The sequence below is a fragment of the Arabidopsis thaliana genome, chromosome 4 (assembly GCF_000001735.4).
Source record: "Arabidopsis thaliana chromosome 4, partial sequence".
Taxonomy (NCBI): domain Eukaryota; kingdom Viridiplantae; phylum Streptophyta; class Magnoliopsida; order Brassicales; family Brassicaceae; genus Arabidopsis; species Arabidopsis thaliana.
Genome location: NC_003075.7, coordinates 11,116,517 through 11,122,516, shown reverse-complemented (window position 1 = coordinate 11,122,516; position 6,000 = coordinate 11,116,517). Strand labels below are relative to the sequence as shown.

Genomic DNA, 6,000 nt, shown 5'->3' with positions numbered 1-6,000 from the left:
AATCTTAAATGTATAATACTACGATTAAGTTCAATTCGGTCAGATTTCGGTTGGAGTATTGGACTATTGGTGGAAACCCGGTTTATTAGTTTGCTTTGATTCAAATCGATTTTATTTTATTTTTGAATTAATGTACAAGTTTGAACTTGAACTTGACTAGAACTACAGTAAATATTTTTCGGGTTTGATCTCGATTAGGTACAGTTTAAGGTACAAAATAGGTTAAATGTAGTTGGATTTGGCTGCATTAATTTCTAATTAAGTATATAAAGAAAAAAAAAAAGTTTTAAGACCGTCTATTGTCTAACAGTAGTTATAGGCTAAAAATATTTAAAACAATATACAGTATATTTCATATTTGGACCCTACTCCCTAGAGTAACAAAATAAAGAATTTGGAAATTCTGTCACATAGTCTCTACACAAATGCACTTATGTAGTTCCGGTTTGGTTAACCAAACCCCAAACCTAGAAGCTTACTCATTAGCACATCTCACATGCTTATAGAGCCCGTCTCTAAAATTACATTCTTACGTCGAATTTAATATTTAAACTTAAGTTCAAAACTGAAAAGCAAGTGTTTTTGAGACTACAAGCCAACAATATATCTAAAAAATTTTTTTTTTTGCTGGTAAACCTAATGACTAAAAGAATTCAGCAGTCTTTTTTTGTTTTTTTTTTCTTTTTGTGCACAAAGAATTCAGCAGTCTAAGGTGGTTAGGTCTTAGGTGGGTCTCTATTATAATTACGCTACAAGAAGGATACTGACGTCTTTATTTTCGTCTCCTTTCGTTTGAAAAAATAAAGGAAAAGCAAAGAAAACAAAGTTGCTCTGACTATTTTTTCTTTGTATATGAGAGAAAGAAAACAAAGTTGCATTTGTTTAAACTCTCAATTATTACTCACGTAGAAAGAATGTATGCATATAGAGAAATTATTACGTAGTTATACAAAGTCTTTTATATATGACATGTCTCTGGATAATTATTTGTTTGCTATCCATTCGTTGGCTTATCACGTTAGATGGTTATAAGGCAGTCGCTACAACTAGGCAGCGAAACTGCTTTGATCACCATCTATTGTTTTTTTTTGTCCATAATTTGATTAAAGAAATGAGAATATAGCAACAAATGATTGCATTTTTAGTTGAAATTACAATACAATCATTGCAATCGCACATCCTAAAAAACTAATTGAAATTAATATCCATATAAGGAAGAAACTCATTAGTGTCGACATGCATTGGAATAACGACTTTGTTTTTGTTTGACTTTGATTATAGCCGCCCTTAACAATTTAGAAACAAGGTTGGTTTTGAATGACATTCTCATGATAAAACTAATGAAGTTCGTGTAGATGTTTGGTTATTCCATCTGTTTATTGGGAGATGAAAACGGATAAACTATTCAAGAAGGTCATATTCATTAATATAAACATCATCATAATTCCTAATCTTTTGACTTAGATTGTAGTCACATTTATCAATATTGAGTCATTTCATTATCAAAACCTTCTTTATCTAGTCTAGTCAAACGTCATTTAGTCTAGTCAAACGTCATTATCAAAACCTTTTTTTTTTTTTGACATCATGTAAAAGATTTGAATCGAGATTTACACGATTATGAAACTACAACCACTATTTTGCACCCAAAAAAAGAGAAAAAAAAAAAAAATACAACCACTATATCTACAAACTAAGGTTTAAACATGTACAAAAATACTTGAGGGTTTAAAAATAAAATTTGACTAAATTTATTTTTAAACCCTCAAGTATTTCGAACGTATCTGACACGTGTCAAATCGCCGCGTCTGTACGCGCGCGTGAAGCTCAGGAACCGAAGCGTCTCGTAGGTTTAATGATGACCTCGTAGGTTTGCCGCCCATTCGCCTCTATTTATATTAGATTAAACCCTCGGGAAATCATTTTCCGCCGCTTGCAAGAAGAATCTAAGGTAGCTCTCGCTCTCTCCTCTGCGAATTATTTTGTACTCTCGATTCTTTATCGATTTTTCCGGCAATGGGTAAGGTTGTTCTTGTCTCTCCGTCCTCTTCTTCCTCCGAGAGCGAAGTGTCGTTAGTTCGCCGAAACTCTCGGTTAACCGGGAATCCAAGTAACGAAGCTCAGTCTAGTCGATCTAACCGGATCGAGATTCCGACGTTGCTTGATGATCCAGATCGGGAAGGTTCCGGTGGACATCTCGCAGCTCCTGAAGATCCGGTGGATTTCTTAGCTCAGTTCGACCCACTCATCGACCTGGAGGATGCTTATAACACGCAGCCGCAGTATACAGAGGCTGAAGTTAATGCGCGATTACTTCATGAGGATCATGTTGAATTTGACCTCGACCCAGTGGTTAGCTGGAACACCGAGATCACCGCGAAAAAGACCCTTTCAACAACTGAGTCAGTCGCGGAAGTATTTGCCTTGTGTGGCTCCGGAGATCGCCCGCTCACTTACATGATTCCCGGAGAAAATAAGCGTCCATGGAATCCCCCTCGAGGGTACGTCTGTATGTATGAAGCCTACTTCAGACAATGTCACCTCTGGTTTCCAATTCCGTCTCTGATCATCTCCTTTCTGAATCGCCGTCATATGGCGTTCTCCCAGCTTACTCCGGCGGCGATCTGCAATTTTGTTGCCGCTCTGACCTTCGGCGCTGAAGAAGGTTACCTGGTAAACGTTCGTTGTTTTGAGGAAATGACGACGTTGAAAGCTATCAGGTCGCCCGGCTATTGGGTGGTGAACAACCGCCCAAAGCATAACTTTCTTCCCGGTCCCAAAGTCAGTAACTTCAAGAACTGGGAAGAATATTACTTCTACGTCAGGGTCGACCTCGAATCGTATGAGCGTCCGTTCTCGGGGAGGAAAAGGATGTGGACGGAGTTTCCTGGTAGATTTCTTTTAAATAGATAGGGTAAAGACATGTCGATCCGTACTAGATTCTCATAGCCTTTTCTTTTGTTGCAGATCGGTACAGGCCTAGTCCGGAGTTTCCCGTTGAGTTCGAAGGAGTTTTAGAGGCAATCTTCCGAGCTCGGCGTCGCGCGTGGAAAGACATCACGAGGTCGCGCGTCAACAGGATAATGGGGAAGGTCCGGAAATCCTTCATTAGCTTTGCGGCCGGGCTTTTAAATATGCCACCTCCCCCAGCTCCCATCGAAGAGACTCGGCCTTTGGACGGAGAGGCGGCTACGTCAAATCCTCCCGTTAATGCTGGCCCTTCCGGTGTTGATCAGGTCTCCCATGAGACGGTCAATCCGGATTCTCAAGACAGGATGTGTCTTGAAGGGGACGGCGTCGTTCCAGCTCAAGAGATCGCCGAGTGCGATCAAAATCAATCTGTTCAGGTCGTCGAACCTGAAGTTCAAAGTGTTACCGGCGACCGCTCCGTCGTCGATTATGCCTCCGCGCCAGCGAGCGAAGAGGTCAACGCGGGCCTAACTATCCTTGATGAAGACAAGGATGAAACCGTTGCGGAGCTCGGGATTTCCAGGAGGTCCCGTGAGGAGAAAGGGAAAGGAGTGGCTACCCAATCCAAGAAGAGGTCAGCTTCTGAAGCCGGTTTAGATGAAACTGCTGCTCCGAAAACATTCCGCCTGTCGCGAGGTGAGACTCTCAACTCCGACCAGTTTACGTTCAAGTATTCTGGCGAGAAATTCCTTGTGAGAGATCAGGAGGCCGCCAGTCATCTTTGGCGTAATTTGATGCTCCCCGGGACGAAAGATTTTCCTAATCCCGACGACCTGGTTCTGAAAGAAGGATATCAGAAGTTCGCCAGGTCATCACTTGAGGTACACGCTAGTTACATGTTTTCTTGTGGCTCAATATCTTTGTATTTCGGCTTTAACCGTCTCTTTTTCCAGACCGCCGCCCTGGCCAATGATCTGATCGCGACATATGATCGCAAATTGAAGCTGAAGCTCGCCGACAGAGAGGCCTTCGATAACTTGAAGAAGTGCGCAGACCAGGCCAAAGCCATCTATGCCAAAGACATGAAGGAAATGGCTGCATTGAAAGATGCTGCCGAGATTCATAAGGCGGAGATGAGCTCGTTGAACGACGAGGTCAAGAGGCTCAATGGTCGAGAAGCTGATCTTCAGAAAGAGATCAGCGATCTTCAAGTCGCGTTGGTTGCTGCGAAGGAGCACGGGGAGCGGGAGTGCAACAGACTGCGGAATGATCGAGCTGCTAAGGTCGCCCGTACTACAAAGAAAGCCCAAGCTCGTCTTGATAGAGTAAAGGCTTATCTCAAGGAGCAAGAGGACCTCGTCGGGCCAAAGGTGGATGCTGAGAATCAGGCCAAAGGTGCTGAGGAGATAGTAGGTATTCTGATGCAGAGAGGCGCGAAGATTGCGGCATCCGAACTCAGCAGCCTTAAGGAGTTAACCAAAAGGGCGTCCGACGAAGTCAATGCTTTGAACGTCATCGAGCTTGGGGATGAAGACCTGAACATGTCTCCAGATCAGCTTGGTTTTTCCAGGCAAACCTCTCAAGTTGCTCCAGTGGCGGACCAGCACGGCTCGAATGTCGACCTTGTTTGCGGAAGTGATATTCGACGTAAGCGTTGAAGAGGCGAGCCAGCCGATCTGAATAGGTCGTCTTTGTAATTTATTTTGATACATCGATCGTGGACCCAACTTTCGGGGCGTTCTCAAAACTCATATTTAACCGTGGACCCACGTAAAGGGGCGGTGTTTTAATTTTAACTTCTATTTTCGATGATTTTCCATCTTGCCTGTTTCCGAGGCAGAATAGTATTTTCTCTATGTTTTCCATTTATGAGCTTTGTCATTTTTTTGGAAAAGGAAATTGAGGGAAGTCAACCCGTAATCAAGTAAATTCCCATTTTCCCAGTTTTGGAGAAAATGCAAATATTAGTGTTTCTCGGAAAAGGACAATGAGAATTTCCAGATCGCATCTGCAGACGAGCAGTTAGCTAGGCGAAGTGCAGACGAGCTGGGAGCTAGGAAAGCTACAGACGAACTGGGAGCTAGGAAGGTCGGTTGACTTATGTCGACCACTCTTATCTTTCAGACTTTTATATTTCAATAAAGTGTTTGTCCTTAAGAACAAGTTCATGTTTTTTTTTTTTTTGTGAACCTCCGGCCGTTGATTACGTATTAACCATATCGGATACCCAATCTTGAAATTAGGTTTTAAATCGACTAAATTATAAGTCATCTGCAAGTTTGAGCTCGGCTTTCGGGCGGGCTGGTTTTCACCTAACGTCACAGCCGATTTTTTCTGTCTAAGTTCGGGTTAGATGTTAAGTGCGAGACTGAGCTCGGCTTTATAATAAAAGTATTCGGCGTGTACTGGGCGCGAGACGTCTCTCGGCTTATGCCCAGTAGGCCTATGTATAATTTAAAGAGGGAGTTCTGGGCTCTGTATAAAAAATAAGTGAGGCGGACTCAGCATATTAGTTGGGGAGCGAGATGCTGGGCTCGGCTTACTCCCCGTAGAGCATCTGTTCGGCAGATCGCGAAATTCAGGGTTCGGCTTATATTTCTGTCCGAACCAGAGCTTAAGTGCGAGAAAACTGGTCTCGGCTATCCCTATTAGAAAAATTAAGTGTCTAATAGGGCGTGGATTATTTCACCACTGCATCCATGTGAGACGCGCATCGAACACCTGGCCAGGGTGCCGAGAGTTGATTTATTACAGATCTTAAAGCGAATTCCGTATTGAGAATGCAAACTTTAATTTTATTAAGTGGTATAGCTGCATCCTTACGAAGGATTGCCTAGTTAGGGATCAAGCCATTCGTAGTTCGAGTTCTAACGGAGAGGTCGGATTACCGAGCTCGTGTTTTTTTTTTTTTTTTTTTTTTTTTTTTTTTGCATAGACGAGTGTTTCGAAAATCTATGCAAAAAAATATAACAGATAATGCATGTATATGATTGATTGATGTTTGTTAGATTATAATCGATAATACTTATCTCAGCGGTTTGGAGATGGAGATGATGACATCAACGATATGGACGATCTGAATATCCGAAA

The 6,000-nt window shown here is 42.3% G+C and overlaps 1 pseudogene across 1 annotated transcript; it reads left to right on the top strand.

Moving 5' to 3' along the window:
• Positions 1-1,921: 1,921 nt before the first annotated feature.
• AT4G20730 lies at positions 1,922-4,719 on the top strand (annotated as a pseudogene; the record flags this gene model as incomplete). The annotated part of the gene is made up of 3 exons: positions 1,922-2,890; positions 2,968-3,791; positions 3,864-4,719.
• Between the last annotated feature and the right edge of the window lie 1,281 nt (positions 4,720-6,000).